The sequence below is a fragment of the Aegilops tauschii genome, chromosome 2 (assembly GCF_002575655.3).
Source record: "Aegilops tauschii subsp. strangulata cultivar AL8/78 chromosome 2, Aet v6.0, whole genome shotgun sequence".
In the NCBI taxonomy this organism is placed as follows: domain Eukaryota; kingdom Viridiplantae; phylum Streptophyta; class Magnoliopsida; order Poales; family Poaceae; genus Aegilops; species Aegilops tauschii.
The window spans coordinates 156,077,349-156,102,008 of NC_053036.3; the positions used below are offsets into that span (position 1 = coordinate 156,077,349).

General features: G+C 46.7%; 1 long non-coding RNA gene across 2 annotated transcripts in view; it reads left to right on the forward strand.

Annotated features, from left to right (window-relative positions):
* The first annotated feature begins 894 nt into the window (after positions 1-894).
* LOC120973192 (uncharacterized) overlaps positions 895-24,660 on the forward strand; it is a 40,768-nt gene continuing 17,002 nt past the window's right edge. For both annotated transcript variants that reach the window (XR_005767339.2, XR_005767338.3), the window contains exons 1-2: positions 895-1,358; positions 1,418-1,516. This is a non-coding gene — a long non-coding RNA (uncharacterized lncRNA). The remainder of the gene's footprint in view (positions 1,359-1,417; positions 1,517-24,660) is intronic.

Genomic DNA, 24,660 nt, shown 5'->3' on the forward strand with positions numbered 1-24,660 from the left:
TTCATGCCTGCCTCCTGACCCGTCTCTCACACGCACATGCACAGACAGGCAGCCATCCCCTCTCTTATTGATATTGCAGGCGTGCCCTCCGGTTGTCTAGCAAGCCTATCCCACCATTTGTTGGAAGCAACTCCACTACCACCCCCTCCAACACTCTAGCTCTGTCTCTCTCCCAACCTTATTCCTCTCCTACACATATGCATGGATGCCGATCGATCTCCCTTAATACAAGAGGTAGATCGATCTCCCTTAATACATGAGGTAGGCCTCTCTCCTCCTCCACACATATACCAGCCATTGTACCTCTATAGTTAATTAGGCCTCCCTCCCCCCCAACCACACACCGATAGTCGAGCGCTGTAGGTAGGTATCCATGCCATAGAGACAAACTGCACATGTCCCCTCTCACGTTCCAGTAGGCCAGCCACTCTATATCTTTGACGTGGGCACACACAAATTCGATGGCACTCTTTATCGATCGTGCGCGCGCAGATACACACATCATCCCTCTCTTCGATTCTATGGACACCTCAAGCCGATGATACCTCCACTCTCTTCTCGTGGATCGCCCCCTCTATATATATGATATATCCAAGACTCTATTTCACACACACACTACACCGCGGTACAGTATTCCCTACTGACGTGTGTTGGAAAAGATGTCTATTACCGACCGATCATTAGTTGGGAAAACTCTCGTCGGATTGTTGGTTGGGAAAACACTCGTACGGTAACAGATTGTGGGTCGGGAATGCATGCACAATTGCCATCGAGCCATCGGTCGGGAATTCTCGTGTATCCATCGAACTGTGGGTCGGCAAATAACGCCGACCGACCGCCTGGGGTTAAATGGCCAAGCGCGCGCAGACGTAAATTATTAGCGCTAAATTTTGGCCCAGCCCGCGAACCTCACTGCTCTTTCCCTCCAGGTACCCTGAAATCCCTAAATCCCCCACCACGAGCAGCCACTCGCGCCGCCCCAACAGCGCGACGCTCACTGTTCTCTCCGGCCGGCCGCTGCACCGCGCCGTCGTCCTCCAAAACTCCCGCCGCCCCACACCGCCGATCCCCCACGAGCTCGAACCCTCTCCTCAACCAAGGTGCTCCATCCCCACCCTGTCACCAAGAACTCCGGCCTCGTCGTCGTCCTAGGCACCGGGTAGATCCAGGTGAAGACCAGGCTCAACCGGTGTCAAAAGCTCCTATCGGTTGTGGCGGGGTGCTGCTCCACGCCATCTAGCTTCTCCACCGCCGCCCCCGCGTCATCCTGCCTCTCCACCAGTGCCCCCACACCGGCCTGCTCCCCCGCCGTCGCCGCCCACTCCCTGCTGCCGGTGCCGGCGATTTCCCACGGTGAGGTAACTCCCTCCCCCCCCCTCTCCCTTTCTCGAACCTGACAAACAAATTCATCTCCCAGATCGGAACACATCAGCACCGGCAGGTTCTTCTTCAGAAGGCAGACGTCTAGCGTTCATCTTCAAGAGACCGCATCCATTTGATGTGCAACCACAATCTAGTGAGTTTCTCTGCCCCAAGTCCTGACGACCTCCTTATCTGTGGATGTCAAAAGATGTGTGGGGGATTGCTGGAATTTTATCTATTTATGGGCCAGCCCAATAACAATTTCAGAAATTCCTAATAAATCCTAGAGTCCCACTTAGCCCATTTGTGCAAGGCAAGGGATACTACTAAAGTTTAGTCCCACATTGCTAGTTTAGTGGGAGTTGGACCTCCTTATAAGGGAGGTTCTTTCCCCACTTGTATGAGCATGAGAACAAGAGGGACATCCACGCGCACTCCTCCTCCGCCGCCCGCCTCGCCATGCCATGCCTCGTCACGACGCGCCGCGGGTTGCGGGAATGAGCCGATGTCTAAATTTTTGCCACGCACTACGGGTATATGAAAGGCCACTCGGGAGCTGGAAAGTTTTTGCTGTAGTGGATATTGAATACAAACGCTGCACCCCTCGGCTGCTGCCCGTTCGTTTCGTCTCCCGCGTTCCCTTCAGCTTCCGGCGCAGCCTCTCGCCTCCTTCTCTTGCGCCTATAAAAGGGAGGTCGCTCCTCTCAGAGAGACGCACCAGAACCTCTTCCTCCTCTCGCCACAAGATCCTGAGCACTGCGCTGCTGCTACGATCTTCCCCATCCTGGCTTGCGGCGTGTACCGCAGGTCGGGACAGTAGGCCTCCGAAACTGTACCTCTTTGAGTCCTGTACGGGAGAAGGGTGATAAGGTTTTTGGGGAGCGCTCTGCGCGACTACTGGCTTCTTCATCACGGACTCCGACGACTACTTCCCCGACGACGACTTCTTCCCCGACGTCGACTACCTCAGCAACGACATGGTTGCAGAGGATGTCGACCCCAAGTCCAGTGCTTCTGCTGCTGCTGTCCCGTACGTGTTCTTGCTCTTTCTGTTAGATATCATGACACAATTCTTTGCTCTAGTTTATGCCCTACATATGATAGGTTCTACTTCATATATGCAACTTCATCTAGTTTCTGTTCTAGATGTGTTTAGTTCAAGTTCATATATGCAGATGCTATTTACTTTCTCTCCGTCAGATTGCATGACTTGCTTTATCGCGGCTATATTAGTCATGCTTTATCTAGTATTTCTGTTAATAAAATCATTTGGTAAATTGCTCATATTTCCAACAGTTTTTGCAACTATGAAATGACCGGTGAGGCAACTCTCTGTAAATTGCTCATATTATAGGCAATTTACCCTGAGTGGTTTTGCTGCTTCCATGAGACCTCCTATGTTTGAGGGTATCCACTATAAGAGGTGGCGCGTGAGAGCAGTCTTATGGTTTCAAACCATGAGTTGCTATGACGCCACTCTTGGCAAACCTGGAGGAGAGCTTGATGCTCAACAGGCACAAGCCTTTCAGAAAATGGATACTCTGTTTAGGGCTGCTCTCTTGAGTGTTCTTGGTGAGAACATAGTTGATGCTTATGCGTCAATTGATAATGGAAAAGATATGTGGGATGCACTCGAGGCCAAGTTTGGGGTCTCGGATGCTGGCACTGAGCTGTACATCATGGAGCAATTCTATGATTACACGATGACTGAAGAGCGCTCCGTGGTTGAGCAAGCTCATGAGATACAGTCATTTGCTAGAGAACTTGAGCACTTCAGTTGTATGCTACCGGACAAGTTTGTTGCCGCAGGTATTATCACTAAGCTTCCTCCTTCACGGAGGAACTTTGCTACCTTACTGAAGCATAAGAGACAGGAGTTTTCCTGTCACGCCCAATATGCGATACTATCCTAAAGAGACTCGAAGGCCCCACCAAGGATAGAACCGCATATTGAAACGCTTTGCAAGGTGGATATCATTACATCAACATTACATAATATTTGGGGATACATACAAGGCATACAAATGCCGCAAGAATACATCAATACAACATACATGAGATCAACATCCGACTACGGATGAAACATAAACAGAAACTCAAATGACATCCACCCTGCTAGCCCAGGCTGCCGGCCTGGAACCTATCCCCTGATCGAAGAAGAAGCAGAAGAAGAACTCCAAACAAGCGAACATCGCTCTCGCATCATGATCATCGCATAACCTGTACCTGCAACTGGTGGTGTAGTAATCTGTGAGCCACGAGGACTCAGCAATCCCATTACCATGGGTATCAAGACTAGCAAAGCTTAATGGAAAAGGAAGGGGTAAAGTGGTGAGGTTGCAGCAGCGACTAAGCATGTATGGTGGCTAACTTACGCAAAGAAGAGCGAGAAGAGAAGCAAAGGAACGGTCGTGAACTAACAATGATCAAGAAGTGATCCTGAACTCCTACTTACGTCAAACATAACCCAGAAACAGTGTTCACTTCCCGGACTCCGCCGAGAAGAGACCATCACGTCTACACACGCGGTTGATGCGTTTTAATTAAGGTCAAGTGTCAAGTTATCTACAACCGGGTATTAACAAATTCCCATCGGCCACATAACGGCGGGCACGGCTTTCGAAAGATAATACCCTGCAGGGGTGTCCCAACTTAGCCCATTATAAGCTCTCACGGTCAACGAAGGATATTCCTTCTCCCGGGAAGACCCAATCAGTCTCGGAATCCCGGTTACAAGACATTTCGACAATGGTAAAACAAAACCAGCAAAGCCGCCCGAATGTGCCGACATATCCTGATAGGAGCTGCACATATCTCGTTCTCAGGGCACACCGGATTGTCCAAGCTTCCGATAGGCCAGCCCAGAGTTGCCCCTGGTGGCCACCGGCGACTGACAGGTTGGACCAACACTCGGAGGAGCACTGGCCCGGGGGGGTAAATAAAGATGACCCTCGAGAGCGCGACTCCCAAGGGAAAAGAAATAGGCTGACCAAATGGTAAAACCAAGGTTGGGCCTTGCTGGAAGAGTTTTATTCAAGGCGAACTGTCAAGGGGGTCCCATAAATCACCCAACCATGTAAGGAACGCAAAATCTGGGAACATAACACCGGTATGACGGAAACTAGGGCGGCAAGAGTGGAACAAAACACCAGGCATAAGGCCGAGCCTTCCACCCTTTACCAAATATATAGATGCATTAATAATATAAGAGATATTGTGATATCCCAACATAAATATAATCCAACATGGAGCAATCTTCATCTTCACCTGCAGCTAGCAACGCTATAAGAGGGGCTGAGCAAAGCGGTAACATAGCCAAACAATGGTTTGCTAGGAAGGGTGACAAAGGTTAGAGGTTCATGGCAATTTGGGAGGCTTGAGGAACAAGAGAATAGGTAGCGCAGCAAAGCGATAGAACGAAGCAACTAGCATAGCAATGATAGTAATGAGATCCAAGGTGACGGTCATCTTGCCTGAAATCCCGCTAGGAAGAAGAACGAATCCATGAAGAAGAAGACACGAAGACGAACGAATCCTCACGATCGCAACGACACGGGAACTATCGAGAAGAAGCACACAACAAGGTAAACACACCACGCATGAACAAGGCATGATGCTCAACCAAGAATGATGCATGACAAGGCTAAACGAAGCTACTCATGACAAAAGATGATGCATACAAGAACAACACGTCAAGGCAAGTTTAAATGAGGCCGGAAACAACACATAACAATTCCGGTAAGTCCTCATATGCAAATTTCGAAATTGGTCCAGAACTGAATAAACCTTATGTTCAAGTTATTAAACAGCAAGTTAAAGAGCACCATGATGATCTACACGAAATTCTAGTCAAGTCACATATAGAGTTCATTAGATTCGGAGTTACGGCCTAGAAGATATGAGCAAGACAAGATAAACATGGCATTGATGCAAAATGCATACAAACATCAAGCAAACACCTCAAAACAAGGATGCAACATGATAATATGAGACTACATGCAAAACTAAGCAAGTTTCATATAGAGCATGCTCAAAACGGAGCAACGGTGCAACACATACACTCCAAACAAGACATAGCAACAATCTGTCCAAAACAGCAACTATGCATCTAGCAAACATCAAATCAATATGCTAAAGCAACTCAACATGAAAACAAAAGGCATGGGCATGATGTACAGGTAAAGCACAACAAAACATGAACACTGAGCTATCTCCAGAAATCACTAGAACATGCTCAAAAGGACATGACAAGATTGCAAATAATAACAGGTTCACAGACTTGGTGAAATTACTGGACATGGCAGAAATAACATCAGGTTGCAATGTTCAGAGCACAAAATCAACATGCTACATGAACTTAACATGGCAAAACAAGGCGTGGCATGAAGCTACTAAAAACATATAACAGAAGTCCCTTACTGACCATAAGCCAAAAAGGACCATAAGATATGATGGCATGCAAGTAAACATAGCAAGTTTCGTTATCAGGTTTCAGACTTTGCAGAAAACAGAGCATGGCAGAAATAATAATATGTAGGCCTCTTTGTGAGCTTGCTTCACTCACTACAGAGCAATGCACTACAAAACAAGCACACCTAGAGCAATATGGCATGTTTATAAAGCTATCCATGGGAAGAACAAAAGCATAGCATGTATGGATCAACTACAATAAGCTTGGAAAAATTGCATATCATGTTAAGAATCTGCTAGAAATATTTTATAGCAGAAGTAGAGCAAGATTGAGTCATGCTATGGCACTCCATAATTGCAAACAATTGCAGGAATGGATCTATTACAACAATAGCTACAAAACATCCTTACTGAACATCTTCAAAATATGCATGGATCTCTCTGTAGCATCAAGTTTACATGGCAACAAAATTACAGCAGACAAGGACTTAGAGAAATCACTGTCCCTGAAATCAGAAATATTACGGGGCCTACTTTGCATGCTCGTGCTAGTCACCACAGAGATCACAAAAATATACATGGACTGCACCAATGGAAAGATGGCATGGCATACTTCAAAACACATGTAGAGCTCATGCTCATAAGATGCACAGATTTAATGATACAAAAATGACAAATCTCCAAGTTCTGTTAAGAACCAGAGAATAACAGCAACTAGCCCTCTTCCAACAGAAATTTGGGCATCAAGATGACCTCTAATGAACATGGTGTAATTGAACAAAATGAAGAGCATCACGAGGCGAACAATTTGACATATTAAACGCGCGAATTGTAACTACATGCAAGAAGTTACACACAGTTGAACATGCACACATAATAATAAAAACTAGGGACTTGGGAATATTTTCGGGGTCAACCTCGGGCACACTGTAGATCTGGATCGAGGGAAGTTGCTCGAGCTCGGGCCCGATGCGCCGGAGGGAGGAAGGAGACGCGCGGCCGGGCGGTGGCCGGGGCCGGCCGGAGACGGGCCCGCACCGGCGGAGGGTGGCGCGGGGACACGGGGCGGCCAGCAGGCGGCGCTCGCCTCTCCGGCGAGCTCGAGCTCGGGCTCCCATGGAGGCGCGGCAGGAGGGCGGCGGGGCGAGGCCAAGCGGCGGCGGGGCGAGGCCAGGCGGTGGCGGAACGGGCTCGCGGGGGCGGGGTGCCGGCGCTCGAGGGGCTCGGCGGGCGGTGGCGCCATGGCCGGGCGGCGAGGCCACGTCCGCGGCGGGGACTGCCACGGGCGGCGGCGGCGAATCGGGCCCGCGCGGGCCCCGGATGGGCTCCGCGGGCCGCGGCGGTGGTGGGACGGCAGCGGACAGGTGTCGCGCCCGGATTCATCGCGGGGGCGGTGGCGGACATGTCCGGTGGGAGGAGAAAGCGTCCGGCGGCGCGAGGGGAAGGAGGCTAGGGTTCATCTGTGCGAAAATCTCGGGAGAGACACACATATATAGGTAGAGGGAGCTAGGAGAGTCCAAACGAGGTGCGGTTTTCGCCCTCGCGATCGTGATCGAACGACCGAGAGCATGGCGGAGGCTTAGAGGGGTTTTGGGGCTGTTGGAAGGGGGGTTTGCTGCAATACCAAAACGGACTTTGCGGATGCCCGGTTAACCGTTGGAGTACCAAACGACCTCCAAATGGAACGAAACTTGACCGGTGGTATACCAAGGCCACTTGACAAGACTCGGTCCATTCCGAGAAAGTTTGACACCCGCACACGAAAGAAAACAAGAGGGGTGCATCGGAGGAGATAGGAGCGCCGGATTGCAAAATGGACAACGGGAAAAATGCTCGGATGCTCGAGACGAACACTTATGCGAATGCGATGCACATGATGACATGGTATGAAATGCAGATGATGACATGGCAAAATGCAACACGCAAGCAAATGACAAGGCAATGACAGCGAATAACTGGCAGTCACCTGGCGCATCGGATCCGGGGCGTTACAACACTCCTCCACTAACAAGAGATCTCGTCCCGAGATCTTAGGACCGAGACGGAAGGGGAAAGGAGATGAGGTGAAATAAGAACAAAAGAGAGAGGATGAACAAAGTTAAGAACACTCGAGAAGGAAAAAGGAATGTTGAATGAGACAAGAGGCAAAAGCTCAAGGAATAAGACTGAATTCGAAACCACTCCGGTTGGGAGAAAATAGAAAAAAGAATAAGAACGCAAGAGGAAATCAAAGAATCGAGAGCACTCGAGAAGAAAAAGAACGACGAGAATGATGAGAATCAAATGCTCACGGAATCAGATATTCTCTGAAACCATTCCAGTCAGAACGAGATAAGAAACCAATAAGACTGAAAAGATTTAGGCAGCACTCCGGCTGAACAAGGAGAGGATCGAACATGAACTAGAGAAGATGAAATGATACTTGATGAAGACACGATACAGACCTCCGGAAAGGATTGAAAGAGTTGAATGAAAAGAACGGAGAAGAAAATGACACTTGTTCCATGAATGAAATAGAAAGCAACCTTAGAAGAAGGGATTGAACGGGATTGTTGAGAAAAATCAACAATGAAAAGAATAAGCTTGTTGTGGACTTATGTTTAACATCTCAAAATTTTGAGGTAGTAAACTACCACAAATGGAAATGATTGGATAGCTGAGGAGAACGAAGAAATGCAAAACTCCACTTCAAAAGAATACAGAGAATTAATTGCACTTCGAAAAGCAAGAAGGAAAAGGTACTTGAGCTCCTTTGATAAGGATCTTGATGAACACTAGAGGAATGAATTAAATCATGACGAACCACCATGAAGAACTCCGGTAACAAAAGAATGCCGAGATAAAATAGACGGAAGAATAGCATAAGCTCTGAGTCTTGCGATGATTTAGAAGGAGGTTCCGACGAGATGGCCGAGTAATTTGAACTCTGGAAAAGAATAGATGAAAAAAACACTTTGCACCGAGAAAGTGATGAGATGATCAATCTCCGAAAAGAAAAGATTAATCCACCTGAAGAAAGAATAATAAGAATTACGTTATGCTTATCCTCCACCAATTAAATTGATGGGAAAACAATGGATTTACATACCACTTATTCTCGTTGGAAAGATTAAGGGGGACATAACGCAAAACTTGAGCAAGTCTTCATGAACCACCGGTAGTATTTGGAAAGAACGACTGAATTGATGTGATAACAACAGAAAGAATCTTGAACGAACCACCGTAAGAATTCAAAACTGACTGACGAAGGAGAATGACTCACCGGGAAAAATAGGAAAGCACGAATATACTTCAGGGAATCAAGAAGCAATTGAAAGGAAGGGATCACGAGCTGATAGAAGCATACTTGAACGAAGCACCGGAAGAATAAGGAGACGAACGAGAAGGCATGAATATAGAATAATCGGAGAACGGATTAGAAAACTTAGGAAGAAGAAATATTCCGAAAAGATGACCTCCGGATAACTGAGACGGAAAAACAGATCCTGAAATACTCCGGATGGGTGAAAATAATTGCATGACTTGAAACAATTGAGAGGATAACGTCAAGCTAGCGACAAGAATCTTCGAGAGAACGAACATGATTTAAGAGAAGCTCTTCTCGGTCTTCGAATATTGAGAAAGATGACGAGAAAACACCAAAATTGATGAGATACTCCGGGAGACTGAAAATCGAAGAGGTAGAGTCAACAATGAAAATAATTTGAAATTGGAAAGCGTCTGACTGATGAAATTGATTCTTACGTCAGACTTCGGAAAGGATTTGAGAATAACTCCGGAAAATTAGAAGAGTCAGGTAAGATCCTGGGAAAAGACATGTGGGTTAAGGCCCACTGAAAAAGAAACGCCTTTAAGAAAGGATTGTTGATCAGATAGATGATGCACCGAAACAATTGAAATATTATGAATAAGGTGACAACCTCGAATTAATTTGAACACAGACGAATCTCCTGAGATGTCTTCATCCGTCCGGAACGATAAAATGACGGGAGAGGAACGAGCAACGGAAAACATTTGAGCCGAGGAAAGAATATAATTACTACCGAAAATTGGAATTGAATCCACCGGAGAAGAAAAGAGAAGAAGAATGTCGAGCGAGACGAGAAATCCACCGGTTGAAATAATTGACGAAAGATTGAAGAGGTCCGCATGAATGAAATAGATGCTTGAATAGCAGCTCAGACTCCGGGAATAAAAGGGTTAGGGCGGGAAAAGCACAGGCAGCTGGAATGACGAATAATTGAATAGAGAAGCACCGGTTGAAATGATTGAGGAGAGAATGCAAAGATTTCGCACGAGTAGAATGGATACTCGATTACAGGCTCCGGTTCCGAGAAGAAGGGTGGGCGGGTGGGAAAAACAAGGACAACTTCGGACAGGGAAACAACATCGGTTGAAAAGAGAAGAGGATTAATCTAGCAAAAGATGACGAGGATCGAAAACACTCGAAGAGAAATGCGCCGGATTGAAAAAGGATGGACAACGAACGAAAACTAACCACGTGATCCTAAGAAAAATTTGAAAGGGAAGAGAAGTAAGTCGAAACACCTACGTCAAGATTCTTCACTAGAGCAACGAAGGGGCAGAGGAGTAAAAAGAATTCCTACTATCCGATATAACTAGACTCAAAAAAAGTTTTCTAGACTCAACAACGGCCAAACTACACGATCAATCAAGGGGGGCTCCTAGGGTCGGTCGAGGCTCTGATACCAACTTGTCGTGCCCAATATGCGATACTATCCTAAAGAGACTCAAAGGCCCCACCAAGGATAGAACCGCATATTGAAACGCTTTGCAAGGTGGATATCATTACATCAACATTACATAATATTTGGGGATACATACAAGGCATACAAATGCCGCAAGAATACATCAATACAACATACATGAGATCAACATCCGACTACGGATGAAACATAAACAGAAACTCAAACGACATCCACCCTGCTAGCCCAGGCTGCCGGCCTGGAACCTATCCCCTGATCGAAGAAGAAGCAGAAGAAGAACTCCAAACAAGCGAACATCGCTCTCGCATCATGATCATCGCATAACCTGTACCTGCAACTGGTGGTGTACTAATCTGTGAGCCACGAGGACTCAGCAATCCCATTACCATGGGTATCAAGACTAGCAAAGCTTAATGGAAAAGGAAGGGATAAAGTGGTGAGGTTGCAGCAGCGACTAAGCATGTATGGTGGCTAACTTACGCAAAGAAGAGCGAGAAGAGAAGCAAAGGAACGGTCGTGAACTAACAATGATCAAGAATTGATCCTGAACTCCTACTTACGTCAAACATAACCCAGAAACCGTGTTCACTTCCCGGACTCCGCCGAGAAGAGACCATCACGGCTACACACGCGGTTGATGCGTTTTAATTAAGGTCAAGTGTCAAGTTATCTACAACCGGATATTAACAAATTCCCATCTGCCACATAACCGCGGGCACGTCTTTCGAAAGATAATACCCTGCAGGGGTGTCCCAACTTAGCCCATTAAGCTCTCACGGTCAACGAAGGATATTCCTTCTCCCGGGAAGACCCGATCAGTCTCGGAATCCCGGTTACAAGACATTTCGACAATGGTAAAACAAAACCAGCAAAGCCGCCCGAATGTGCCAACAAATCCTAATAGGAGCTGCACATATCTCGTTCTCAGGGCACACCGGATTGTCCAAGCTTCCGATAGGCCAGCGCAGAGTTGCCCCTGGTGGCCACCGGCGACTGACAGGTTGGACCAACACTCGGAGGAGCACTGGCCCGGGGGGGTAAATAAAGATGACCCTCGAGAGCGCGACTCCCAAGGGAAAAGAAATAGGCTGAGCAAATGGTAAAACCAAGGTTGGGCCTTGCTGGAAGAGTTTTATTCAAGGCGAACTGTCAAGGGGGTCCCATAAATCACCCAACCGTGTAAGGAACGCAAAATCCGGGAACATAACACCGGTATGACGGAAACTTGTGCGGCAAGAGTGGAACAAAACACCAGGCATAAGGCCGAGCCTTCCACCCTTTACCAAATATATACATGCATTAATAATATAAGAGATATTGTGATATCCCAACATAAACATAATCCAACATGGAGCAATCTTCATCTTCACCTGCAGCTAGCAACGCTATAAGAGAAGTTACACGCAGTTGAACATGCACACATAATAATAAAAACTGGGGACTTAGGAATATTTTCGGGGTCAACCTCGGGCACACTATAGATCTGGATCGAGGGAAGTTGCTCGAGCTCGGGCCCGATGCGCCGGAGGGAGGAAGGAGAGGCGTGGCCGGGCGGCGGCCGGGGCCGGCCGGAGACGGGCCCGCACCGGCGGAGGGTGGCGCGGGGACACGGGGCGGCCAGCGGGCGGCGCTCGCCTCTCCGGCGAGCTCGAGCTCGGGCTCCCATGGAAGCGCGGCAGGAGGGCGGCGGGGCGAGGCCAGGCGGCGGCGGGGCGAGGCCAGGCTGTGGCGGAACGGGCTCGCGGCGGCGGGGTGCCGGCGCTGGAGGGGCTCGGCGGGCGGTGGCGCCATGGCCGGGCGGCGAGGCCACGTCGGCGGCGGCGAATCGGGCCCGCGCGGGCCCCGGATGGGCTCCGCGGGCCGCGGCGGCGGTGGGACGGCAGTGGACAGGTGTCGCGCCCGGATTCGTCGCGTCGGCGGTGGCGGACATGTCCGGTGGGAGGAGAAAGCGTCCGGCGGCGCGAGGGGAAGGAGGCTAGGGTTCATCTGTGCGAAAATCTCGGGAGAGACACACATATATAGGTAGAGGGAGCTAGGAGAGTCCAAACGAGGTGCGGTTTTCGCCCACGCGATCGTGATCGAACGACCGAGAGCATGGCGGAGGCTTAGAGGGGTTTTGGGGCTGTTGGAAGGGGGGTTTGCTGCAATACCAAAACGGACTTTGCGGATGCCCGGTTAACCGTTGGAGTACCAAACGACCTCCAAATGGAACGAAACTTGACCGGTAGTCTACCGGTGGTATACCAAGGCCACTTGACAAGACTCGGTCCATTCCGAGAAAGTTTGACACCCGCACACGAAAGAAAACAAGAGGGGTGCACCGGAGGAGATAGGAGCGCCGGATTGCAAAACGGACAACGGGAAAAATGCTCGGATGCTCGAGACGAACACGTATGCGAATGCGATGCACATGATGACATGGTATGAAATGCAGATGATGACATGGCAAAATGCAACACGCAAGCAAATGACAAGGCAATGACAGCGAATAACTGGCAGACACCTGGCGCATCGGATCCGGGGCGTTACATTTCCGTCCCGGATCTCATTGGTACTCTTGATGTGGAAAAAAAAGCGAGAGCAAAGGACACACGTGCTCGAGGTATTGAGGGAGGATCTAGTGCCAATCTGGTACAGAAGAAGAACTTCCAGCCCCACAAGTTCAAGAACAAGGGCAAGTTTGATGGTAAAGCAAAGTTTGATGGGAAGAACAAGGCTGTGCAACACACTAACTTCAAGAAGAAGAATGACAAGAAGAAAGGTGCTTGTCATGTGTGTGGGGATCCTGATCATTGGACTCCTATTTGCCCTTATCGCTATGACAAGCGTCATCCTGGGAAAGGCAGCAAGACCGCTAATGTTGTCATTGGAGACACTGACATGAAGGATGCTGGACCGCAGGGACTTCAACCGTGCTGATGGGCAACGGTTCAAGTGCTTCTGTTCGTGGTGTTGGCACGGTCGATCTGAAGTTTACTTCGGGGAAGATCGTGTGGCTGAAGAACGTGCATTATGTCCCCTCCGTCAATAAAAATCTTGTTAGCGGATCTCTTTTGTGTAGAGATGGCTACAAGCTTGTCTTTGAGTCGAATAAATTTCTAATATCCAAGTATGGAACCTTTGTTGGTAAAGGTTATGAGTCAGGAGGCCTATTTCGTTTATCCTTATCAGACGTTTGCAATAAAGTTGTTAATCATATTTGCAACAATGGTGAATCAAATGTGTGGCATTCACGTCTTTGTCATGTTAACTTTGGTTGCATGTCGCGACTAGCGAAGTTGAACTTAATCCCTAGTTTCACCACTTTCAAGGGATCTAAGTGTCAAGTGTGTGTGCAAGCTAAGCAACCTCGTAAGTCTCACACGACTGCGGAAACGAGAAATCTTGCACCACTAGAGCTCATACATTCAGATCTATGTGAAATGAATGGTGTTTTGACAGAAGGTGGAAAGAAATATTTCATGACGTTAATTGATGACTCCACTAGATACTGTCGTGTGTATCTTCTGAAATCTAAGGATGAGGCTTTGAACTTTTTCAAGATCTATAAAGCTGAAGTGGAAAACCAACTTGATCGAAAAATCAAGAGGCTTAGGTCCGACCGTGGTGGAGAGTATTTTTCCAATGAATTTGATGCCTTTTGTGCGGAACATGGTATAATCCATGAGAGGACGCCTCCCTATTCACCTCAGTCAAATGGGGTGGCCGAAAGAAAGAACTGTACTCTAACTGATTTGGTTAACGCCATGTTAGACACATCGGGTCTCTCCAAGGCATGGTGGGGGAGGCGATATTGACGGCATGTCATGTCCTAAACCAAGTTCCCACAAAGAACAAAGAGATAACTCCATTCGAGGAATGGGAGAAGAAAAGGTTAAAACTCTCTTATCTACGAATATGGGGTTGTTTGGCGAAAGTCAATGTTCCAATTCCGAAGAAGCGGAAGCTTGGACCAAAGACTGTGGATTGTGTTTTCCTGGGATATGCTTTTCATAGCATTGGCTATAGATTCTTGGTTGTAAAATCTGAGGTACCTGACATGCATGTCGGTACGATCATGGAGTCGAATGATGCGACTTTGTTTGAAGATATCTTTCCCATGAAGGATATGGCTACCTCATCTAATCACGAGATGCCTAGTTCATCGAATCAGGAACCATTTACAATTACCGAACCTACCTTTCGATGGAACACTTTGAAAGTCCTGTGGAGGAGAACAATGAAGTTCCTACTAGGAGGAGACAGAGGACTGCAAAGTCCTTTGGGGATGATTTTCTTGTGTATCTCATAGATGACACTCCCAGTTCTATTTCAGAGGCCTATGCATCTGAAGATGCTGACTACTGGAAGGAAGCTGTAACGCCCACGATGCGGCTATATCTCCCACGTGTCGAGGCACGACTTAGAGGCATAACCACATTGTGGTTTTGTCGCAAGAAGGGTCATCTTCACACAATCCCATGTAATGAACAAGAATGGGATAAAGAGTTGGCTTACAATCGCCACTTCACACAATACATGAATAAGTCATACATCAATCAGAGATACACACATAGGTCCGACTACGGAACCAAAAGAAAGAAGACAACCCAACTGCTAGATCCCTGATCGTCCCAACTGGGCTCCACTACTGAACAACAAGAAAAGAAACAACACAACGGACAAGATCTTCATCGAGCTCCCACTTGAGCTCGGTTGTGTCACCTGCACTGGTATCCCTGGCACCTGCAACTGTTTTGGAAGTATCCATGAGTCACGATGACTCAGCAATCTCACACCCGCGAGATCAAGACTATTTAAGCTTATAGGAAAGGATGGTGTAATGAGGTGGAGCTGCAGCAAGCACTAAGCATATATGGTGGCTAACATACGCAAATGAGGGCGAGAAGAGACGCAACGGAATGTTCGTGAACTAGCAATGATCAAGAAGTGATCATGAACTCCTACTTACGTTAAACATAACACAAGAACCGTGTTCACTTCCCGGACTCCGCCGAGAAGAGACCATCAGGGCTACACACGCGGTTGATGCGTTTTAATTAAGGGCAAGTGTCAAGTTCTCTACAACCGGACATTAACAAATTCCCATCTGCCACATAACCGCAGGCATGGCTCTCGAAAGTTTATACCCTGCAGGGGTATCCCAACTTAGCCCATTATAGGCTCTCACGGTCAACGAAGGATATTCCTTCTCCCAGGAAGACCCGATCAGTCTCGGAATCCCGGTTTACAAGACATTTCGACAATGGTAAAACAAGACCAGCAAAGCCGCCCGAATGTGCTGACAAATCCCGATAGGAGCTGCACATATCTCGTTCTCAGGGCACACCGGATAAGTCAAGCTACGAGTAAAACCAGACCTCGAGTTTCCCCGAGGTGGCCCCGCAGGCTGCTCGGTTCGGACCAACACTCGAAGGAGCACTGGCCCGGGGGGTCTAAAATAAAGATGACCCTTGAGTCTGCAGAACCCAAGGGAAAAGGGGATAGGTGGTAGCAAATGGTAAAACCAAGGTTGGGCCTTGCTGGAGGAGTTTTATTCAAAGCGAACTATCAAGGGGGTCCCATAAATCACCCAACCGCGTAAGGAACACAAAATCAAGGAACATAACACCGGTATGCCGGAAACTAGGGCGGCAAGAGTGGAACAAAACAAGAGGCATAAGGCTGAGCCTTCCACCCTTTACCAAGTATATAGATGCATTAATTAAATAAGAGATATTGTGATATCCCAACATATATATGTTCCAACAAGGAGCAATCTGCAACTTCACCTGCAACTAACAACGCTAGAAGAGGGGCTGAGCAAAAGCCGTAACATAGCCAAACAACGGTTTGCTAGGAAGGGTGACAAGGTTAGAGGTTCATGGCAATTTGGGAGGCTTGACAAGCAAGTGGTAGGTAGCGCGGCATAGCAATAGAGCGAACAGCTAGCAAGCAAAGATAGAAGTGATTTAGAGGGTATGGTCATCTTGCCTGAGATCCCGCAAGGAAGAAGAACGAGTCCATGAAGAAGACAAACGGGTGTAGTCGAACGAATCCTCACAACTCCGGAACGAAACCGAAGCTAACGAGAGAAGCAACCCGGAAAGAAACAAACAACATAGTAAACAACCACCACATACACATGGCATGATGCAAAAACAAATATGATGCATGTCCGGTTTAAAGAGGCATGGCATGGCAAAGTGCAACAAACAACACTACAAATTAAGTGGAGCTCAATATGCAACGAGTTGCATATTGACGAAACACCACATTTAATTATTTATTTCTCTCTCGTTATGTACCCAACAATATTAAATGTTGTTAACCATGGCAAGAGGGGAAGCATATGGAAACTACCTATTTTAGACAATTTAAATGAGGCCGGAATGACAAACAACAATTCCTGAAAAATCCTCATGTCCATAATTTAGATTTGGTACTGTTCTGCCATAAACACAATTTTAATATTGTTAAACAGCAAAATGAAGTGCACCAAGTTAATCTATGCATTTTTGTACCCCATTTACACATATAATTTAATAAAATCCGAGCTACGGTTATTTAGTTATGAAATAAATCATTTTAACATGGCATATATGCAAAATTAAATAAACAGCAAGTTTAAACATTTTAACATGGGATGAAAGTGGCATATTATTAATCTACACAAAATTCTAAGCATTTTACATATTTAGATTATTTTAATCCGATGCACGGTTGTGAAGTTATTATATGCATGAAGTTCAAGGGTTTTTCTGCAAAACTGGCAGTCTCTGGATAATTGGACAAATCGCAACACACAGAAAAAAACATATGCGGGCTGAAACTGAGGTGAACTGGGCTGGTTGGGGCTGCTCACATTGGGCCAAGGCCTGGCTGGAAGAGCGGAGGAGGCCCAAGTGGCGCAGATCTGGGCTTCAGGCGAGCATGCGGCCCAGGAGGCTGGCCACGCTGGCGCGGTCGAGGACGGGGTCAACGCGGGCGAGGCGTTCGTCTCCTCGTTCGTGAAACAGGGGATCGGGCAGTAGGAGGAAGGAAGCGGCGGCGCTGGAGGGTTCTGGTGGCCGGATTCGGCAACGCGGCGGGACAGACGAGGTCCTGGAGGAGGCGGACCGGGGCCCTTGGGCAGGGAAGCAGCGGTCAGCCCCTGGTGGTGGTGGTCGACGCCTTGGTTCTTGCAGGTTGTCGCGCGGCCGGCGAGGAACTCGGGCGACGGGTGGCAGACGGTGACGCGAGCACCAGCAACGGGCAGAGGGAGGCGGATCCGGTGAAGCTCAACTCCGGCGAGCTACTGCTCGTTGTCGGCCGGACGGAGAAGGGTCGAGGGCGGCGGCGCTCCTGCTAGAACGAGGTGAGAGAGACAGAGGGGTGAGACGATGGAGAAGCACGGGAGAAAAGGAAGGCACGGAGCGACGGGACTGGCCTGGTCGCTGCTGCAGCTGGTTGGAACCTCCGGCGGGGAATCACCGGCAAGGAGGAGGTCGTTGGGAGGCTCGGGGTCGAGCTCCTCTCGATCTGGATCGATGAGGGAGCAGGAGGCGCGGCTGCGGTGGTGAAATCGAGGGAGAGTGGGTGGCAAGCGCTGCTTGGCCCGGCGCTGAAGACGAGGGGCGCTGTCGGTTCGGCTGGGTAGAATGGATGGATTGGATCGGGGAATCCTGAGGAAGAGGGTGGCGGCGGCAGGGAATAGGTGGATGGGACAGGTTAGGACTAGGGTTAGGCTGTTTAAATAGCTAGGTGGACTAGCTTAAGGCAAAACAGGCCCTCCGATCAAAATTGAACGGTCGAGAAAAAAAAGGTTGTGGAGAGATCAACAAAGAAAACGGTGATGTTTTGTAGATGTTTGGGGATGATCCGAATCCAACGGTGACAACAACCCGGGTCGGGTTCGGGGAGGTTCCGGACGCGCGAGAGGGGTCTATGCACTGCGCAAGGAGGGGTTCGGTGGTTGTGCAGAGAGGGTCAAACGGTCAGACAAGAGAGAATCGAAAATCCGGTTAGGCTCAGAATGGTCAATGAACGCAAGGGGGGACGCGGCAACTACGAGCGGATGCAAGTTTGAAAAACAATGACGGCAACAGAGTGCCGATGCAATGTGAACGATGCGATGAAGAATGCAACAACAAAATAAATAACAGAGCTGACTCGCCAAACAAGGAAGGCAATCAGGGCGTCGGTCTCGGGGCGTTACAACACTCCACCACTATAAGAGGATCTCGTCCCGAGATCTAGGATGGCACCGAAGGGAAACGGAAGATGAGGAGAAGAGGTAAAACTAAATTGCTTCTATGACAAACGAGTGAAACCAAAGAACCTTGGGAGGTCGCAAAGCTTGAAGAAATGACACGACAGAGGTGCACAAAATTGAGAAGACTCCGGTAGAAAAGAGAAACAAGGAACACCATGTGAACTTTGGAGTTTGCAAAGCTATGAATGACGAGAACAATGGACGAGAAGTACATGCAAGCACTCCGGTTGAAACGAGATGAAGAAGGAATGAGAATGGTATAATTTGGGCAGCACTCCGCCTGTAAATGGAAGGAATTGAACATGATCTTGACAAGATGAGAGGATACTCGATGAATTTAACAACACACTGCCTCCGGGACGAACGATTATAAGATAGATCGTCGGAATAAGAGAACGGAGAAGGAAATGATAACTTCTACCACCATCTAATTTGGGAAGCATCCTTAAAAGAAGGATAGAACGGAGTTGTTGAAAAATCAACAAAGAAAGGATATGATCTTCGTGGGCTTATGGAGACATCCCAAAACTTGAGGTGAAATTCTGCCACTAACGAAAAACAACAGATTGGATTGATATGAACAAGGAGACGAGAAATTTATTTCACCGGGAGGATAAATGAAGGACTTGGGTCATTTATAAGCACCATAATTAGCAACAATCCTTAGGGAAAGCTTTAGGTGAAAAATAACCCAAGATAACTTCAACAAGGAGATTGATGGATTTAAAATATCTCATTCTTGACAACATGTGAAACATGAAACGCGAACTCAAATTGTCAAGAATGACATAACACCACCTCAAATGATAAGGTAGAACGAATTGCACTTTAGAATGCAAGATGAAGAATGCTTGAACTCCTCAAAACAAAACATGTGTTGAACACCATGTTTATTTTAGAGTATAGCTTGACGGATCATAACTCCGAGAGAAATCTTGAAGAACAACTGAAGAATGAAAAGAATCTTTGACGAAGCACCATGTAGAGCCTCCATGCAGAACTCCGGTAATAAAAGGATGATACAAAGAAAGAGAAGTTGACAACACAAGGTGAAGCCTTGCAATGATTTGGGTGGAGCTTTGAAATGATATAATCGATAAAACTTGGAACTCCGGAAAGAAAAGATGAACAACTGAAAACAAGAATTTTGCTGAATCTCCGGAATAAGGAATTAATCACTTGGAGGAAACAAGAATAAGAATTACATTATGCTTAGCCTTCACCAATTTAGATTGATGACAAGCAACGGATTTTGCATACTACTTATTCTCGTAGAAAGGATTAAGATAGATATTGCGCAAACTAGTGAAGGTCTTCATCGAAACACCGGTAGGATTGAAACAACGAATAATTTAATATGCAGACATAGGAAAAGGAATCTTGAACGAACCACCGTAAGAATTGGAAAAGAAAGAAGCAAAGGTGCAATTCACCGGGAAGAATTGGAAAAAACGAATGAAAATACCTGAGGGGATTTAGATACATGAGAACGAAGAGATCGTGAACTGATTAGAGGATACTTGGACGATGCACCGGTAAGATTTGGAGAACAAGAGCTGAATGTTGAAAATGAATAAATCTTCTGAAACGATGGCCTTCGGAGAATCAAACTGAAAAGACTCATGAAATGCTCCGGATCGGTATGAAAAGAATTCTCACAATCGAAAACAACTATGAGAGGATGGCATAAGCTAGAACTATGAATCTTCAAGAGAACGGATTAGATTTGGAGGAAAAACTCTTCTTCGGTCTTCAAATGTTGAGAATGATGATGATAAACACCATCAGGAATTATTGAGGCACTCCGGATTGAAAATTGGAAAGGTTGAACCAACGACGAAAAGAATTTAAAAGATCTTGGAGAAAAACATGACTGATGATAATTCATTCTTACGTCAAACTTTGCAATGAATTTGAGAGTAACTCCGGAAAAATTAGAAGAGTCAGGTAAGATCCTGGAAGAAGACCTGTGGGTTAGGGCCCACTCAAAAGATACACCATTGGAATGATTTAAAAGAGAGATCGTACTAGTTGAATTAAATGGCTTGAATGAGATAACATCCACAAAAAGAACTTGAGTGAATTGAGAATGGGAACTTGAATCCTCTGGGATAACTTCAGCACTCCGGAACAATTGAATAGCGAGAGATGAATGATTAAAAGATACACCGGCATGAGAAAACATTTGAAACAAGGAAAGGAAAGTGACCAACATTGAAGGCTTGAATTTAGTCCACCGGAGAAGAAAAAGAATGAAGAATGATAAACTTGAAGCTCCGTTAATATCTTCATGGGAAACCACCGGATAAGAACATTGACGGAAAAGAATGGAGAGACTTCCCATCTATAAGATGGATACTTGATTAAGAAATCTGAGTCATTGAAGAAAAAGGGTGGGAGGGCGGGAAAAACAAAGGCACCTTGGGACAGATGAAACAAACACCGTTGAGAAAAGCTTAGAATTGATCTTGCGGATGGGAAGAATGATGGGATCATCTCGAAGAGAAATGTACCGGTTGGAAATAGAATTAAGATGGCAAACTCGATGATCAAGAAGGATTAGTATTCACATAGCAATGTGAGAACACCGCTTAGGATAAGGTATGGATTCAACCTTTGACTTCGGAGCAACTCGATTACCACAAATAAAACAAAACAAAGGATTGGCTTGCAGAATAATCCGGAACAAACATATGATAGAGATTTCGTCCGAAGTTTTCGTGGTGGGGCCCACACGGGCTCAATCGTACAGCACCATCATGTACAAGGTTGTGCACATGACATACGAAGCGTCCCCGAGTCGGCATAGCCAAGGACTCTTTAAGACACTACGAGACCACTGTAAAACCAACCGTGGAAAGGCGGACCACTAGACGTCGAACCCCAATCTCATATCATGCATCTGTCGGAAAGATATCCTAGGAGCTACTAGAATTCCCAGTTATAAACTCCCGAAACTTTCTGGTTATGCAATCTGGTGTTGGGGATACAGGGGACACAAAAATATATCACCCAAACTAACAATACCTAGATCCAGCTGTATCCATCCGTCAACACATAACCAAGAAAACTCCGGAAATCGTTTACCTCAACCTTCGAAAAACATCCGTTATACGATTTATGGCAATACTCCCAAACTCCCACCCCAGTACTAGGTGGCGTCGAGGTGATCTCACCAACAACTGCATAAAAGAGATTTCGATGTCGGCGAAACTCAGGTATTCCAGAACTGCAACGATAAAATTGTGACGACAACACCTCAGAGCTCAACTCCCCGGGACACTGCGACAACCCCTAAATGTCAGGAGGTACCAAGAACAATGTCCTCGTCACAAAACCATCGGAACGATTCCAAGATACCCGCGTGATCCTAAAATTTTTTTTAGTGAAATTTGAGGAGAGAAAAGTCAAAACTTCTACGTCAGGAGGCCTCACCAGAGCGACGAAGGGACTGAGGAGTAAAAAGAATCCTACTCTCCGATATATATAATCCTAAGACTCAAAACATTATTGTTCTAGACTCAACAACGTCAGCGATTCGATCAAGCAGGGGGCTCCTAAGTCGGGGATGGCTCTGATTACCAACTTGTAACGCCCACGATGCGGCTATATCTCCCACGTGTCGAGGCACGACTTAGAGGCATAACCGCATTGTGGTTTTGTCGCAAGAAGGGTCATCTTCACACAATCCCATGTAATGAACAAGAATGGGATAAAGAGTTGGCTTACAATCGCCACTTCACACAATACATGAATAAGTCATACATCAATCAGAGATACACACATAGGTCTGACTACGGAACCAAAAGAAAGAAGACAACCCAACTGCTAGATCCCTGATCGTCCCAACTGGGCTCCACTACTGAACAACAAGAAAAGAAACAACACAACGGACAAGATCTTCATCGAGCTCCCACTTGAGCTCGGTTGTGTCACCTGCACTGGTATCCCTGGCACCTGCAACTGTTTTGGAAGTATCTGTGAGTCACGAGGACTCAGCAATCTCACACCCGCGAGATCAAGACTATTTAAGCTTATAGGAAAGGATGGTGTAATGAGGTGGAGCTGCAGCAAGCACTAAGCATATATGGTGGCTAACATACGCAAATGAGGGCGAGAAGAGACGCAACGGAACGGTCGTGAACTAGCAATGATCAAGAAGTGATCCTGAACTCCTACTTACGTCAAAGATAACACAAGAACCGTGTTCACTTCCCGGACTCCGCCGAGAAGAGACCATCACGGCTACACACGCGGTTGATGCGTTTTAATTAAGGTCAAGTGTCAAGTTCTCTACAACCGGACATTAACAAATTCCCATCTGCCACATAACCGCGGGCACGGCTCTCGAAAGTTTATACCCTGCAGGGGTGTCCCAACTTAGCCCATTATAAGCTCTCACGGTCAATGAAGGATATTCCTTCTCCCAGGAAGACCCGATCAGTCTCGGAATCCCGGTTTACAAGACATTTCGACAATGGTAAAAGAAGACCAGCAAAGCCGCCCGAATGTGCCGACAAATCCCGATAGGAGCTGCACATATCTCGTTCTCAGGGCACACCGGATAAGTCAAGCTACGAGTAAAACCAGACCTCGAGTTTCCCCGAGGTGGCCCCGCAGGCTGCTCGGTTCGGACCAACACTCGAAGGAGCACTGGCCCGGGGGGTCTAAAATAAAGATGACCCTTGAGTCTGCAGAACCCAAGGGAAAAGGGGATAGGTGGTAGCAAATGGTAAAACCAAGGTTGGGCCTTGCTGGAGGAGTTTTATTCAAAGCGAACTGTCAAGGGGGTCCCATAAATCACCCAACCGCGTAAGGAACGCAAAATCAAGGAACATAACACCGGTATGCCGGAAACTAGGGCGGCAAGAGTGGAACAAAACACCAGGCATAAGGCCGAGCCTTCCACCCTTTACCAAGTATATAGATGCATTAATTAAATAAGAGATATTGTGATATCCCAACATATATATGTTCCAACAAGGAGCAATCTTCAACTTCACCTGCAACTGACAACGCTTGAAGAGGGGCTGAGCAAAAGCGGTAACATAGCCAAACAACGGTTTGCTAGGAAGGGTGACAAGGTTAGAGGTTCATGGCAATTTGGGAGGCTTGACAAGCAAGTGGTAGGTAGCGTGGCATAGCAATAGAGCGAACAGCTAGCAAGCAAAGATAGAAGTGATTTCGAGGGTATGGTCATCTTGCCTGACATCCCGCAAGGAAGAAGAACGAGTCCATGAAGAAGACAAACGGGTGTAGTCGAACGAATCCTCACTACTCCGGAACGAAACCGAAGCTAACGAGAGAAGCAACCCGGAAAGAAACAAACAACATAGTAAACAACCACCACATACACATGGCATGATGCAAAAACAAATATGATGCATGTCCGGTTTAAAGAGGCATGGCATGGCAAAGTGCAACAAACAACACTACAAATTAAGTGGAGCTCAATATGCAACGAGTTGCATATTGACGAAACACCACATTTAATTATTTATTTCTCTCTCGTTATGTACCCAACAATATTAAATGTTGTTAACCATGGCAAGAGGTGAAGCATATGGAAACTACCTATTTTAGACAATTTAAATGAGGCCGGAATGACAAACAACAATTCCCGAAAAATCCTCATGTCCATAATTTAGATTTGGTACTTTTCTGCCATAAACACAATTTTAATATTGTTAAACAGCAAAATGAAGTGCACCAAGTTAATCTATGCATTTTTCCACCCCATTTACATATATAATTTAATAAAATCTGAGCTACGGTTATTTAGTTATGAAATAAATCATTTTAACATGGCATATATGCAAAATTAAATAAACAGCAAGTTTAAACATTTTAACATGGGATGAAAGTGGCATATTATTAATCTACACAAAATTCTAAGCATTTTACATATTTAGATTATTTTAATCCGAT